Source organism: Leptodactylus fuscus, chromosome 5, assembly GCF_031893055.1.
Source record: "Leptodactylus fuscus isolate aLepFus1 chromosome 5, aLepFus1.hap2, whole genome shotgun sequence".
Taxonomy (NCBI): Eukaryota; Metazoa; Chordata; class Amphibia; order Anura; family Leptodactylidae; genus Leptodactylus; species Leptodactylus fuscus.
In genome coordinates this window covers 186707104-186724467 of record NC_134269.1, presented here as the reverse complement: position 1 = coordinate 186724467, position 17364 = coordinate 186707104, and positions in this window count along the sequence as shown.

Sequence of the window (17364 nt, the reverse complement as noted above, 5' to 3'; positions counted from 1 at the left end):
GCTTATAACAAATGAGCAAGGAATGCCAAAAAGCTGAATTCTGTATCTCTTAGGCTACTTGTCTACAGCTGGCTGGTCCTGGAGGTTTTCAGACCGCAGCTATACCAGGATCCCTGGTCTGTTCACTCATAATGTCAATGACTTGGAAATATTAACCCACAATGCTGGGAATAGGACAACGTCCAATGTGACCTCATCTTTATCCTATGTGAATTAATGGCACGGAACAATGACTCTTACTAGATCCAACTACTAACTACTTACCAGGGAATCGCAATAACATAGGGCTGATGGCCGATATAAGAACGAAAAGTAGAACCAGCTGTACAAAGCCCAGTGACACGTCTTATCTGATCACCCCTGTTACTCTGAGCACTTTGCTTATCCAAATGTTTTCAGCCATTCCAAAGATATAAGCCCTGTTATTATTGAGGTAAATTAAGGTATGCTAGTCAAGTGGAAAGAAACACTGTGATTCATCTGTGGGTGGGGTCTCCATGTGATGTATGTCATATAGTGTTACTGCCCACTTGGCTAATAGACCCTATTTTACATCAACACTAAAAGAGCTTATATCTATGGAATGGCTGAATGGATTTTGATAAGCAAAACATAGAAATGCTCATGGTGACAGCGCCAATCAGAGAAGGTTTGTCATGGGATTTTCTGACTTTCTGACAGGGCCTCCTTAAAGTGAACCTGGCAAATGAATTTAGAGCATTAATCCTCAAGATGTCCTTATGGACTGGTTGTTTAGTATCCCAAATATGGCTATAGTAAGCCTGTCCACTACAAGTCTCATAAATAAAATGCTTGTTAATAGTTACCAAGGGATGAGTCTGATGTTCTCATTGGACTCACGTCTTGATATATATGATTATATGAAAGAGGAGAGAAGCTGAGCTCTGTGATATATAGGGTTATATATATATATTTTATTTTTTTTTAAATGTAGATTGTGAGCCCCACATAGAGCTCACAATGTACATTTTTCCCTATCAGTATGTTTTTTGAAATATGGGATGGAAATCCATGCAGACACGGGGAGAACATACAAACTCCTTGCAGATGGTTTTATGCCCTTGGCGGGATTTGAACACCAGGACTCCAGCGCTGCAAGGCTGCAGTGCTAACCACTGAGCCACCGTGTGGCCCCTATATAGGGTTATATGATAGAGGAGGGAAGCTGAGATCTGTGATATATAGGGTTATATGGTAGAGGAGAGAAGCTGAGCTATGTGATATATAGGGTTATATGATAGAGGAGAGAAGCTGAGCGCTGTGATATATAGGGTTATATGATAGAGGAGAGAAGCTGAGCGCTGTGATATATAGGGTTATATGATAGAGGAGAGAAGCTGAGCTCTGTGATATATAGGTTTATATGTATGACTCAGTTTCTTCACTGCTGGCATCAGAAGCGGTCACACTGTACCCCCAATGTGTTATATACCGCAAGCTTTATATCCAACATCAGTTTTTGCTGCTAAACTATTGTACCCCTTGTACTTTTGAAACGTCTAGGGTCATCCTTTTAGTTATGTATTGGTACAGATCTATTTCTCCGGTACTTATCCTAGCCCGTTTTTTCCCTCTTGGTCTGTTGGTGTGGCACTAGATCAGTATCCTTTGACTGGACTCTGTGGATTGTCTGGATATCAAATATCATCATCCATTATCAGTACTCCATGTAATGATGGGCCACTATGGGTGGTGGGCAGGGGTGAACCTGGGCTTTCTGCCACCTGAAGCGGACGTCAGAAAGCCGCCCCCCCCCCCCCCCCCCCCCCGGATAAATGTTATTTATCACATAAACTTAGTTAAAATAAGTTGACCATTTTTTGTGACATATTCCCTTTAAGAAGTATCAGAGGACTATATCCTCAATGACAATGGGTGAACTATAACATATATTTATCCATGGGATTCTATAATTACATTGCTGTATTTTAGGTGTCTTCACTATGTAAGCACCTTCTTAGTAGTCTATGTAATCAACCCATTAAGCTCTATCAGTGACTCATTACATTGGATCCTTCTGTCTGTAGGTGGTCCTAATGGATTCCTGCCTTTTCCTCTCATTTGGAGTACCGATTTATCAAGTCTATTACACTGAATTCTGGTTCCAACAACATAACTTCCTTGGAACGTCTGCGTCATCCATCTTGGCCCCAGTACAATAGTATTACCTACATTTACCATCTATCCTATAACCTACGTCATAGATGCAAGGGTGTATTGGGATATATGTGCAACCTATCCAGCCATGTCTAACACACCATAGTTAATTTATGTTAAAAAAAAGGACATCTTCATACTAAAAATAAACATGAGAGAATTTTCTCGGAAATACAGACGGTTTCTCACTCTCACAAGTTTCACTATCAAAGTTCTTGGCATCATTAAATAAATATCTATTCTTTGGTGGATTCCACGATACAGTATAACTACGTCAAGTGAAAATCACAGGTCATTGCTGTTCAGCTATCTGAGAACAGTATATAAGGGAGAAAAATTACGCTCTAGTATATAGGGGTATTGGATATGGCGCAGGAAGTCTGAGTGTGGCAACATGTACATGAACGACATGGCAGCACATGGATGATATCCATATGCCATCTGTGCCCTTTAATTTCCATCACACAGCAACAGGACCTGCTCTGAGTTTTTCCTTGGGCTCACAGTCCCTACAAGGTCAAGAGTCTGTATGAGGTCATAGAAAAGAATGATCAGTGTACTCGCTGTAAATACGCAGCTATCACACTATTATTATTATTATTATTTATTTATATAGCACCATTAATTCCATGGTGCTTTACATTTGGGGGTTACATACAATACACAAAATATATAGGTAGATATACTAACAATGACCGAATGGCACAGTGGAGTAGAGGGCCCTGCCCGCGAGGGCTTACTGTACTGACGTGTGTGTACATAAAGCCTCAAAGAATAAATAGCAACAGGACTCCTATGAGACAGAGAGTCCTGATTACTCCTCCCACACAGGATGATTGACAGCCTTCAGGACGCTACACACTGATACAGGGAGAGCCAGGAATCTCACCGTCTCTCTAAGGAATCCTATCAAGATTTACTTACTCCAAATCATGCAACGCTATGTATCACAGAGCTCAGCTTCTCTCCTCTATCATATAACCCTATATATCACAGAGCTCAGCTTCTCTCCTCTATCATATAACCCTATATATCACAGAGCTCAGCTTCTCTCCTCTATCATATAACCCTATATATCACAGAACTCAGCTTCTCTCCTCTGTCATATAACCCTATATATCACAGAGCTCAGCTTCTCTCCTCTATCATATAACCCTATATATCACAGAGCTCAGCTTCTCTCCTCTATCATATAACCCTATATATCACAGAGCTCAGCTTCTCTCCTCTATCATATAACCCTATATATCACAGAGCTCAGCTTCTCTCCTCTGTCATATAACCCTATATATCACAGAGCTCAGCTTCTCTCCTCTATCATATAACCCTATATATCACAGAGCTCAGCTTCTCTCCTCTATCATATAACCCTATATATCACAGAGCTCAGCTTCTCTCCTCTGTCATATAACCCTATATATCACAGAGCTCAGCTTCTCTCCTGTATCATGTAACCCTATATATCACAGAGCTCAGCTTCTCTCCTCTATCATATAACCCTATATATCACAGAGCTCAGCTTCTCTCCTCTATCATATAACCCTATATATCACAGAGCTCAGCTTCTCTCCTCTGTCATATAACCCTATATATCACAGAGCTCAGCTTCTCTCCTGTATCATGTAACCCTATATATCACAGAGCTCAGCTTCTCTCCTCTATCATATAACCCTATATATCACAGAGCTCAGCTTCTCTCCTCTATCATATAACCCTATATATCACAGAGCTCAGCTTCTCTCCTCTATCATATAACCCTATATATCACAGAGCTCAGCTTCTCTCCTCTATCATATAACCCTATATATGACAGAGCTCAGCTTCTCTCCTCTGTCATATAACCCTATATATCACAGAGCTCAGCTTCTCTCCTCTATCATATAACCCTATATATCACAGAGCTCAGCTTCTCTCCTCTATCATATAACCCTATATATCACAGAGCTCAGCTTCTCTCCTCTATCATATAACCCTATATATCACAGAGCTCAGCTTCTCTCCTCTGTCATATAACCCTATATATCACAGAGCTCAGCTTCTCTCCTCTATCATATAACCCTATATATCACAGAGCTCAGCTTCTCTCCTCTGTCATATAACCCTATATATCACAGAGCTCAGCTTCTCTCCTGTATCATGTAACCCTATATATCACAGAGCTCAGCTTCTCTCCTCTATCATATAACCCTATATATCACAGAGCTCAGCTTCTCTCCTCTATCATATAATCCTATGTATCACAGAGCTCAGCTTCTCTCCTCTATCATATAATCCTATATATCACAGAGCTCAGCTTCTCTCCTCTATCATATAATCCTATATATCACAGAGCTCAGCTTCTCTCCTCTATCATATAACCCTATGTATCATAGAGCTCAGCTTCTCTCCTCTATCATATAACCGTATATATCTCAAAGCTCAGCTTCTCTCCTCTATCATATAACCCTATATATCACATAGCTCAGCTTCTCTCCTCTATCATATAACCCTATATATCACAGAGCTCAGCTTCTCTCCTCTATCATATAACCCTATATCTCACAGAGCTCAGCTTCTCGCCTCCATCATATAATCCTACTAGCTGGTACCCGCGACTTCGTCTGCGGTGATTGTAGAAGTGGGTATATACAGGCACGGGTAAGGTTTTCGTACTGTGTATAAGGTATGGGATATGAAATGTAACTGTGTATCTTGTTTTTGCTGTAATACTGAGATCACGCGAGACTTTTGTGTTGAATGTAATTTGTATTTCAGCTGCTATACGGTGTTCTGCGAAACTGTACATAGTGTGTTTGGGACAGAGGTATTTCAGGTTAATATACTTCAATATACGACGTTGTATGATTTGTTATTTTGCGCCAGTACATGTAAGTTTTGGGCACAGGATACTCTTGAGCAGCCACATAAAGTCTGGCCCTGTGCATGACAGTTTAGTAACTCCATGCGCCTCTTATTAATAGCAATTAACCCCATAATGTCCCTCACATTAACCCTTGTGTAAGAGTTACTGATAGAGATGAGCAAGTACTGTTCGGATCAGCCGATCCAAACAGCACGCTCGCATAGAAATGAATGGACGTAGCCGGCACGCGGGGGGTTAAGCGCGCTGGCTACGTCCAAGCGGAAGTACCAGGTGCATCCATTCATTTCTATGGAGCGTACTGTTCGGATCGCCTGATCCGAACAGTACTCGCTCATCTCTAGTTACTGATATGTGAGAGACTTGGAGGTAATAATTAAGTATCTTCATTATTGAGGTCTTTTATTAGTACCTCCATATGTCTCACATATTAGTAACCTTTATATGGGGCACACAGGGGTTAATATGAGGGACATGATGGGGTTTATTCCTATTAATGTGAGGCACATGGAGTTACTAAGACTAAATTAATAACCCCAAATGCCTGACATTAATGAGAATACGAACTAAAGGAAGGTAGCTGTGTGTTTCTTACTTTCAGTTTGCTAGCAGCTTCCTGTCCTCCTCCGGGAACGTTTGCAGGGTGCAGACGGCAGGAGCTATCACTATAGCAGGCACAGACCTGAGCGATTAAGCTCCACCCCCTGGGTTTCCTGCACCTCTCTCAAAGGGGAGTGTCCTTATGCCTCAGCTCTAGCAGAGCACTGAAGAGACTCGGACTTCATTTAACTCTTGCAGGTCCTGTGCTGCTGATGTGCCAGTGAAATATGGCAGGAGTGCCACTCTTGTGTGCCAGGGGTTGCTGACCTCTGCTGTAGAGGGCAATATGAATTTTGTGGCTTGCTATGGTCCAAAGTGTGTGAGATTGCAGAGATAGTGATGTGAGTTTGGGTTTTGTGGGGGTCCTGGGAAAAACGTATGTGCACTATTGTGACGAAAAGTAGCCTATTGCGCAATCGAGTGTAGTGATTATGTTTGTGGAAAATTTCAGCCAAATCGGTGGAGCGGTTTTTGCGTGATTGACCGCCAAACATCCGAACATCCAGAGTCACAAACCCACAAACTCACAAACATTTCACATTTATAATATTAATAGGATACATCACAGAGCTCAGCTTCTCTCCTCTATCATATAACCCTATATATCACAGAGCTCAGCTTCTCTCCTCTATCATATAACCCTATATATCACAGAGCTCAGCTTCTCTCCTCTATCATATAATCCTATATATCACAGAGCTCAGCTTCTCTCCTCTATCATATAACCCTATATATTACAGAGCTCAGCTTCTCTCCTCCATTATATAACCCTATACATCACAGAGCTCAGTTTGTCTCCTCTATCATATAACCCTATATATCATAGAGGTCAAATTCTGTCCCTCTACTATATAACCCCATGTCAGGGGCAGATATACCATCGGTGCGACTTGTAAGTTATGCAGCTGCACATGAGCCCATGCCCATCAAGTCGGTGGGCCTATCATCTTAACTGCGGTGTTCTACTATTTATAAAACTACAGGTCTAAGGTATTCATAAGGGCTAGTTCACACGGGGGCAATGAGGCAGATTTTGACAGCTGATTTCGCCTCAAAATCTGCCTCCATACAATGGTGGTCTATGGAGACTGCTCGCTTTTTTTTCTGCTAGCAGTTTTTTGCTGCTAGCAGAAAAAAGAAGCGACATGACCTTTCTTCAGGCGGATTTGCAAAAAAACGTGACCAAAAACGCCGAGCGTTTTTTAACAGTCTATTCACTTTAGGGGAGGGGAAAACTGCCTGGCATTTTCTGAAGCAGTTTTTACCAAAAACTGTTCCAGAAAACGCTCCAAAAAATGCCTCAAGGTCAAAAAAACGCTTCCTAATTAGGAAGTGTTTTTTTTCGGGACCAAAATAAGCCAGGCGGTTTTTACGTGTGAACTAGCCCTAAGATATCTTGATGGATAGATATTACTGGGGGATTAGAGAGATGAAAAGAGAGTGCTCTATGCTGATGTTTTGGTAAACAAGAGACCGATAGGTTTCCTTACATACGGGCACTTAGCTGTCTACCCTTGGCTCATACTGTGACATCGTGTTGTATATCATCCATATTCTTTGACATCACTGATTTACACACTGTGAAAATCATGGTGTACATTATCCCTGTGCTGTGACATCACTGTGCACCATATCTATATACAGTGTATCCATTTGTGAAAAGGTGACAGGCAGGCTGCTGGAATCTCGCTATTTCTCCCGCAAGTTTTTAACTTATGTGTGGTCCGTGGCAGATGTGGAATAGGCCTCAGCTCCGGGAGTGAAAGGAGGTATATGGGTCTGTCCTGTAACCCGGAGTCCGGTGAGACAAAGTTGTTCTTGTTTTGTTTGTGTGACTGGTAGTAAGACACATATAGTCAGGTTAGCATTACTGTTTAGTTAGTTGCTCAGACGAGCAGGATTTTGTTTTGTTTTGCCTGAAGTTAAGGCTGTATTTTGTTTTGCTCATTTTGTGCCTGAAGTGAAGGTTTATTTATTTTCCTGTTTTTTCTAAATAAACTGGTTTGCTTGATATTTTGTGGCCCTGTCTTAGACTGTTTAGGTCCGTACCACTGCTTCTACTGAGCTACCTTTCCCACACACTGTATTATCTCTGTACTGTAACATCACTGTGTACATTATTATCCCAGTGTGTAAATGAGACCAAAATAAATTCAAGTTCTGAACTTGATTCTTAAGGTGGTCATGGTAGAGTTGGGGCCCATTATAAGTTTTGCTATGATACCCCATGGATACTTGTGATGTTTCTGCTGAGGATCCAATGACTGAGATCCCATCTGAGTGAAAGTGCTGCAGCCCCATCAGAGTCTATGCAGGTTAACTAGCATCATTTCATTTGGGAGCATCACTGTAGAAAAGGCAGTTAAGGGACTACAGTGTAACAATCCCTTCAGTGTCAGGATCAGTGGGGTCCTAAAGCTGATAATATGTGATAGCATATCCCAGTGATATTGACCCGAGGCAATAACTCTTCGAAATATTCTCAGATTATCACCTTCAAGAAGCAAATGGGACAAGTCCTATTAGATATAAAAAGTCCATGTAACTGGTCCTTGCTAGACTAGTCCTGTACACAACATAAACAGAAACTGAGCTAACCAGTCCATTTCAACAAATGAAGCAAATCCTTATGTGTAACTCTTCTGTACAAGTAAGTGCCATGACGTGTGCGCAGCCAATGCATTTTATGGAAGATGTGTGACCAGCCGTGCAATGACATTCTTCCTTAGTAAAGGCCTTGCTATCAGTTCCGGGTCATTACTTTGAGAAATGATGTCTGTCTGCTGGCAGACGGAGCTGATTTAGAAATTCTAATACTAAAAAATCCCCAATAGGAGTAATTGGACGTATCTGTAGATGTATCTAAGGGAGCATTCACGGCGGCGTTACGAGCGCTCCCATTGAAATGAATGGGAAGTGTTCGGCAGCCTGTCGTAGCGCCGGCGTGTACGGCTGTAATACACGCCCGGCGTAACTCCGTGTGAATGCTCCCTAAGTCTGAGTATTAGGATGAAGGCAATAGATACATTAAAACATAACTTTTAATAGTGTAGATAAAAGTCTAAAAACTTCTGATAATAAAAAACTTTGGAGAACAACTCCTAACTCAAATTATTAGCCAGCTGCTTATTGATAGGAGAGCAGCTTATAATGTAGTATGGGGCACCTATATCAGTAGGTACATGTGGTCCGCGTAGTATTTGCAAAAGCTGTGTAAGAGTGCAGCAGTTTGAAATCGGCAGAGGAAGGGAGGTTATAAAAGATCCAATTTGAGTCCATTCAACCAATAAGTCAGCTGTTAGGATATAAGGTATAATTTTTGGATCCACAGCCTGACTCAATAATACCCCCCTCAAAAGAATTGATTTGTAAACCTCTACTAATAGCCCCTCAAACTGTATATATTCGTTTTGCTACTTGTTTGTATTGTATATACGTATATGTATGTGCTGCTGTTTATTTTTCTTACAGGTCTGCATGGGTGAGCCTTACAAACAAGAACATGCTGTGGTTTATATTAATGCTGATGTATTAATCTGTTAAGGTACTAGTGTTGGTCAGTGGATGGTGCTGTATAGTTACAAGTTCTATGTATTAGTATGTTTGATGCAAATAGGAATACATGTATGGGCAGTGGCGTAACTAGGAATGGCGGGGCCCGGGGAAGACTTTTGACATGGCCCCCCCCCCCCCCCGACCAACACCGGAGACCCTAACGTTCAACCCCCCACCCCACACATTCCTGCACACTCTATTATGCCCCATAGAGGCCCCTGCACACAGTATTATGCCCCATAGTGGCCCCAGTACACAGTATTATGCCCACTGTGGACACCCATGTACAATTATTATACTCTGTGGTCTTTTCAGACCCCACAGTATAATAATCAAAGACCGAAGGGGGGATACAAACATAAACACTGTTACTTACCTATCCCCAGCTCTGCTGCAGTCCTCGGTGGTGTTGGCCATCTTCCTTGATGTTCGGATGTCACATGACCCAGGACGCAGGCCCGGGTCATGTGACGTCATGGACCTCACAGTAGTAGGCCGAAGCCAGCCGGGAGCGTGGAAAGGAAAGTAACACAGTTTTTTATGTTCACTTACCTCTCCCGGGCCTCCAATTATTATACTGGGGGGTCTGAAATGACCCCCGAGTATAATAATAGTGTTTGTGGGGCACGCAGCGTCACTTACCGATCCCGGTCCCTGCCAGGATCGGTAAGTAAATAGGGCCTGTTACCGGCTGGAGTAACTCCAGCCGGTAACGGTCTATTAAGAGAAAAAAAAAACACAGCGATAGCGGCTGTCGCCGGGCCCCTAATGTCCCGGGCCCTGTGTTACACCACTGTGTATGGGCCTCTCAGCATGTCAGAACGTTAGGCTCAGTGTATAATAGATGGTTTTCCTGCACTTGTGGTACAGACACATCTGTGTCCTAGGAACTCTCCAGCTAGAGGAAGTGTTAGTGACTAGACCTCAAGCCTGAGGCAAGGCCTACAGGGATTGGACTCACGTGAGTCCAGGGACCTGGTGAGTCCAGCAACTGAGGGCAGACTGAGAGAAGAAGCCAGCGAGGGAGCCTGTCACCACAGAGACAAATGCAAGCCCAAGTTGTCAGTATTGAGCACTGATACCTTGTAGCGCTGGAGTCCTGGGTTCGAATCCAGCCAAGCACAACATCTGCAAGGAGTTTGTATGTCTTCCCTGTGTTTTCATGGTTTTCCTCCGGACTCCAAAGACATACTGATAGAGAATTTAGAGTGTGAGCCCTATACGGGACAGTGACCGATGATGTCTGCGCAGTACTGAGCAATTTCTGTGGAGACAGTGTAGTTTAAAGGGGGGTAACCAGTAAGCAAGATGGGCAGGAACTTGCCTACCCTGTGCAGCAGTCAGTAATATGGAATAGTTGCAATTGATATGGAGTACATGAGCTTTACGCTATTTTCACACTAGCATAACTCTCATGTAGGGGGAACGGAACATAAAATACCATTAATTAAATTATTTTATTAAATTATAAGACCAATAACAAGGTAGAACTACTGAAATAAATAAATTAGACGGTGCAATACAGAGCAATTCCACACGTGAGCGCTCTTATTCTTGAGACGCCTGGAGAGTATGTTTGCTTGATAGATTGTGTCTATTAATGTAGTACTCATGAAAACAAACATGACTGATGGCAGGGCCAGAGAACGCTGGGTTTTTCTCATTCCAGGCTGGAACAGCCTATTACTTACAGAGATTTATTACGTCCATATGACCAGGTTACTATCAGGTGAATGGTTTTACTGTGGATGTTGTTTTTACTCACAGCTTTATCTAAACACAGTGCCACCTACTTTAATGAGTGGTGATTTATACGTATTCACCGCCTGCTGAGCGCTATAGGGAACTGCCAGACATAAGCAGAGCTGAATTTGTCACGTAACTCTTTGTAGCCGCTTTGTCTGTGTATCACAATGACTGACTGAATTACACAATGGAGGGAATTCATCAGTCCCACTATGCTGTGTTTTCTGGGTTAGAGGGATGATATTGTGGCGTACATTTGGCTATTTCTTGTCCCAAACAGGCACCAGAAGCCCCGAACAACATTGTGCGAAGAGGGGCGGACTAGGACGGGATGCCTTGGGCTGACAGATTCAGTATAACGCTGGGTTCACACCAGCGTTCGGCACTCCGTTCTCAGGTTTCCGTCTTCTGCATGCAGAAGACGGAAACCTGTCATGCCAAGTCCGGCCGTGAGCGCCGATGAGCATATTATGCTCTCCGCGGCAAAACCGTTTTTTTAAAACCGGACACAGAGTACTGCATGTCCGACTCTGTGTCCGTTTCACCACGGAGAGCATAAAACGCTCACCGGCGCTCATGGCCGGACACCTTTCAAGCCCATTCAAATGAATGGGTTTGGAAAGATGCCAGCAGGTTTCCGTCTCCTGCCCTGTTTTGTGCAGGAAATGGAAACCTGCAGAACGGACTCCCGGGTGCAGATGTGAATGAGCCCTTACCCACACTAGTTTTCTGGAGTGAGTTATGGAAATCTACACCAGGTCCTAGCTGCTGTAGATTCGCATTCTGACACAGGGACACCCAACAGATTTATGAAGAGTCCAGAGCCACAGTATCTTCACAAATCCATCTATTCCTGTGCAGTCAGATTCCTTATTAAGACTGGTGTACCATACGCCAGTGTTAATAAATCTGTACCACTATGCGCATTCTTGCAACCTACAGTATATGTCAATCATAAATGGATGCAGCTTTGCAAATAGGCTAAGGCTGGGTTCACATTTGCGCTTGGTGAGCATTTTTTTGGCAGAAACCTAGGAAACCCCATTATAGGCTATGGGGTCTTGGGGTTTTCGCGAGTAACCACTTTGTAAGTGGATTGGGATTCCGTTTTTCGGGTCCCCAAGCGGATCCAATGCTTGAAAACCTGAGTGCAAGTGTGAACCTAGTGTTAGTAAAAATCTCTTAATTGTTTGTGTATACCGGTACTATGCAGACATATGTGTCTCCATGGTGACAGACTGCCAAACTCTGGCATGTATAGTCATGCAGTCATTTAATGCAGAGTTAAAGTAGCAGCAGGGTGCACAAAGTCAAGAGAGACTTTAAAATCTTTAATTTTTCTAAAACAGAGGGAAGTCTAAAGGCCCCATACACCTAAGAGAAAAGTCATCTGACTATCTTATGTGTAAGGGAAACTCCAAAGTCTTCCCAGACAGATGATGTCAGAGGAGTGAAGGAACAGGCATGTTGAATTTCAACACTCATTTTTTTTTCTTAAAGAACTTGCCTAGTTTCAGGCTAATATTGAGAGACAAATGTTATTAAATGATACACCGTATATCACATGACCATGGACTGATTTCGTATCCACTGAAAGTAAGAAAGTGAATGACAGCAAGCAGAGATCTAGAAAACATGAAGAATTGATGTAGCAAGTATATTGGAAAATTGTACAACTTTTTATTATTCCAACAATAACGTTTGTCTTGGTCTAAGATTAACCAACCCATTCCCTACATCCACCTTACTATTTGGTAACCCATAGAATCGTTGTGACATCTGATTTTAGCTGCACAGCAGACACCATAAAAACAAAGACCCTAAGAAAGTCACAGGAATGAAGTTTTTCTCCAATTCCAAGTATACTGTATATGTAAAGCAGTTCAGTGAGAAGCCTACTCACCACTAGGGGCCCATGGTCCAACAACCCATAGGCAATAGACCATAGTATCTTTCAGATTTGGGTCTTCTGCTAGACCTTTATTGGGTAAGAGAATCCATTGGTACTCTTCGATACTGCCCACCACAACCCTGCAACAATTCCTATTCCCACCACCCCATAATAGTTGTGTGGTCACTCCATATTGTATATACAGTCCTATGAAAAAGTTTGGGCACCCTTATTAATCTTAATCATTTTTACTTCTAAATATTTTGGTGTTTGCAACAGCCATTTCAGTTTGATATATCTAATAACTGATGGACACAGTAATGTTTCAGGATTGAAATGAGGTTTATTGTACTAACAGAAAATGTGCAATATGCATTAAACCAAAATTTGACCGGTGCAAAAGTATGGGCACCTCAACAGAAAAGTGACATTAATATTTAGTAGATCCTCCTTTTGCAAAGATAACAGCTTCTAGTCGCTTCCTGTAGCTTTTGATCAGTTCCTGGATCCTGGATAAAGGTATTTTGGACCATTCCTCTTTACAAAGCAATTCAAGTTCAGTTAAGTTTGATGGTCGCCGAGCATGGACAGCCTGCTCTCAAATGATCTGAAAACAAAGATTGTTTAACATAGTTGTTCAGGGAAAGGATACAAAAAGTTGTCTCAGAGATTTAACCTGTCAGTTTCCACTGTGAGGAACATAGTAAGGAAATGGAAGACCACAGGGACAGTTCTTGTTAAGCCCAGAAGTGGCAGGCCAAGAAAAATATCAGAAAGGCAGAGAAGAAGAATGGTGAGAACAGTCAAGGACAATCCACAGACCACCTCCAAAGAGCTGCAGCATCATCTTGCTGCAGATGGTGTCACTGTGCATCGGTCAACAATACAGCGCACTTTGCACAAGGAGAAGCTGTATGGGAGAGTGATGAGAAAGAAGCCGTTTCTGCAAGCACACCACAAACAGAGTCGCCTGAGGTATGCAAAAGCACATTTGGACAAGCCAGCTTCATTTTGGAAGAAGGTCCTGTGGACTGATGAAACAAAGATTGAGTTGTTTGGTCATATAAAAAGGCGTTATGCATGGCGTCCAAAAAAAAACAGCATTACAAGAAAAACACTTGCTACCCACTGTAAAATTTGGTGGAGGTTCCATCATGCTTTGGGGTTGTCTGGCCACCGGGAATCTAGTTAAAGTTGAGGGTCGCATGGATTCCACTCAGTATCAGCAGATTCTTGAGAATAATGTTCAAGAACCAGTGACGAAGTTGAAGTTACGCCGTGGATGGATATTTCAGCAAGACAATGATCCAAAACACCCCTCCAAATCCTCAGGCATTCATACAGAGGAACAATTACAATGTTCTGGAATGGCCATCCCAGTCCCCAGACCTGAATATCATTGAACATCTGTGGGATGATTTGAAGCGGGCTGTCCATGCTCGGCGACCATCAAACTTAACTGAACTTGAATTGTTTTGTAAAGAGGAATAGTCCAAAATCCCTTCATCCAGGATCCAGGAACTGATTAAAAGCTACAGGAAGCGACTAGAGGCTGTTATCTTTGCAAAAGGAGGATCTACTAAATATTAATGTCACTTTTCTGTTGAGGTGCCCATACTTTTGCACCGGTCAAATTTTGGTTTAATGCATATTGCACATTTTCTGTTAGTACAATAAACCTCATTTCAATCCAGAAATATTACTGTGTCCATCAGTTATTAGATATATCAAACTGAAATGGCTGCTGCAAACACCAAAATATTTAGAAGTAAAAATGATTAAGATTAATAGGGGTGCCCAAACTTTTTCATAGGACTGTATGTCACTGACAATCCCTCCAACATAAACAACCTCAAACATAAAATCTCATTGAGATTGCTTTCCCCACCAAGCCTGGTGACAACCAATATGGCTACCGATAAAGCCTTCATAGGATTTTCACCCTTGTTTCTTCCAGGTGACTGGTGTTGGCAAGAGTCCTTTATTTCCCAGTTTTGCAGTAATTCATCCCCTGCACCTGTATTTCTACATAACAAAGCCCATAAAATACATATAGATGTGAATTAGAAACAGATGAGTTGGCTTAGGTGTGTTAGGTGCCAGAAGCTTCATGCCCATCTCTGTTTATAAATTTTAGTACGGAATAATCTGCGCTGGCACTGCAAGAATATGAAGAATGTGCTGTAATAAGATAGAAACGTCCTTGTTGATAAGATGTGTCTAAATAAAGCTCAGAAAACAACCCACACAAAGAATGGGGGTCCGATGGATGGGACTTGAAGTCTGGCTACATGCATACGAACAACGTGATATACGGAAAACAGCACGGTTGGCATTGGCGAGTGTCACATTTGCTTCACCGCGTGACATCATGTTCATCGGTCACATGGGCTGATTGCAGTTCAAGAGAATAGGCTGAGCTGCAATACCAAGCATGGCCACCATACATACACAATGCTGCTACTGTACATTGCATGGGTTTGACACTAGGAAGTTTAAGGCACTGAAATAACTGGCCGTGTGTGGACCCTGGTTAAAGGATTGCTCCCATCCTGTAAAGGCATATGACATATGGCTGGCATATCCTATTACTTTATGATCGTCAGAGTCTGACCTCTTCTTTTCCCCACAATTCAGAGAACTGTAGCCTATCCCACTCACTATATACGTTTTTTTTTCCAATGCCCTACGTTGTCCTAGTTCCTGTCCCACCTCCCCTGCATAGTTATTGGTGTACAAAAAAGCGCCAGGGAAGGTGGGAGGGGAATCGAATTTTTACTAGTACAAGTATTTTGAATACCTACTCAATCGAATACTACTCTCTCATCTCTAGTGGAGGTATCAAAGGTTGGACCCCCAGATTCCCGATTAATTATAGTATCTCCAATAGTAATAATGCCCCTAGACTGCCCTGTTAGTAATAGTGCCTCCCGTAGTAATAATAGTCCGTCAGGGAACCTATGGAAAGCTATGGTGCCATACTACAAACTGAATATTTGTGTTGTCCCGTGCTCTCCATGTGTGGTTTCCCTGTCATGATTGTCTATTGATTTATAAGGTAAGCAGAAGCTTCCATGAGATTTTCTGCTCACTGTGTACTAGGGATGTGCCAGCCTGCCCCAAACTTTTCTCCTGGAACAGTCCAGCATTCCTGAAACCTGTAAATCATTGTAGGTGCAGCTTCATCTGCCAAGATCCTAATCACATGAGAGCCTGTCTTCTGCCAAAGCAGAGGCTGCGATTTAGGGAGAATTGTTTACCAAACCTTTATCTGCAGACTTCCTTACAGAATACTGGAGAAACAAGTGAAACGCTGATCCCAGAAAACCATATAATATCGCAATCTACTGCACACATAACGCCATGGTACAGTGCACAGTAACATGCAATGCTCAAATAATGCCACAATAGAGGGCACATGTAACACCCCCATCCAATGCACATTGAAATACAGTTCTCAGATAATATACAATCCAGATGTTACACATATAACACTAACAGTGTGTACAATGACATGTAGAGCTCAAATAATACCGCAATGCATTGCACATATAGCACTACTGTATAGTGCACATAGACATACAGTGCCAGCATATTCTACAGCACTTTACAAATTATAGGGTTCAAGTACTGAGAAACAAATACATTACAGAGTAATAGTCAATTCACACAATGAGACTGATGGCTCTGCTCGCAAGAGCTTACAATCTATGAGGTAGAGGGGGTGACACAAGAGATAGAAGGGGAGGCATCAGAGGTAGCATTGCTTATACAGTGGTCCAGGTGTTTTTATGATAAAAGCTACTTTCATTACACATAAATAATGCTGTATGAGCCGTCACCAGTCATGTCCTTTACTGTGCAGATGGTGCCTGCACATATAAAGTTACAGTCTAATACGGCATCATATCTTGTAGGGTACTGTGGGAGCATGGATAGAGGAGGGTTTGTTTTGGGGATTCTAACTGCATAAGGACTTACATTAGGAATTGTGATAGGCCTGTCTGATAAAATGTGTCTTTAGTTTGCGCTTGAAGGTGTAGAAATTAGAAGTTAATCTGATTGTCTGGGGTAGAGCATTCCAGAGAAGTGGTGCAGCTCGGGAGAAGTCTTGTATACAAGCGTGGGAGGTTCTGATAATAGAGGATGTACGTGTTAGGTCATTGAGTGAACGGAGAACACGGGTTGGGTGATAGACGGAGATGAGAGAGGAAATGTAGGAAGCTGCAGCATTATGGAGAGCCTTGTGGATGAGAGTGATAACTTTATATTTTATTCTATAATGAATAGGCAGCCAATGTAACGACTGGCACAGACCAGAGGCATCGCTGTAGCGTCTAGACTGATAGATGAGCCTGGCCGCTGCATTCAGAATAGATTGTAGAGGGGAGAGTTTAGTAAGGGGAAGACCGATTAGTAAGGAGTTACAGTAGTCAAGGTGAGAATGAATCAGAGAGACAATAAGTGTCTTTAGTGTATCTCTGGTGAGGAAAGGGCGTATTCTGGAGATGTTTTTGAGATAGAGATGACATGA